The following is a 346-nucleotide window of genomic DNA, read 5'->3' as shown; positions in this document are numbered from 1 at the left end:
AAAAAAGACAGGATGGGGTTAAAAGAGCCGCTGATTGGGGGCTCTGGCGCACTCAGGCCGGCGGGGACGGAGGTGCACAGAGTGCGGGGCGGGCCTGCGGTGGCAAAGGCCGGCGTGACTTTGCGCCAGTCTGAGGCGCGCTGTGCGCTCTCCCGGGGAAGTTGTCCCTGGATCCCGGGAACCCGGCAGTGGCGGGCTGCACAGGCTCCGCGGAAGAGGGGTGTGGAGAGTGACCTGTGCTCGCACACAGGCCCCTCGGTGGCGGCAGCAGCAGCCTTAACTTCTCCCGCCCGCCTCTGGGGTCCGCGCTTTCAGCCGCGGCTCGCGCCCGTCTCTGGATTCCGCG

This window comes from Aethalodelphis obliquidens, unplaced genomic scaffold (assembly GCF_003676395.1).
Source record: "Aethalodelphis obliquidens isolate GAN/ISIS:26980383/991018 unplaced genomic scaffold, ASM367639v1 scaffold106, whole genome shotgun sequence".
NCBI classification, from domain to species: domain Eukaryota; kingdom Metazoa; phylum Chordata; class Mammalia; order Artiodactyla; family Delphinidae; genus Aethalodelphis; species Aethalodelphis obliquidens.
The sequence above is the reverse complement of the archived record's forward strand: the minus strand, read 5'-3'. Positions refer to the sequence as shown.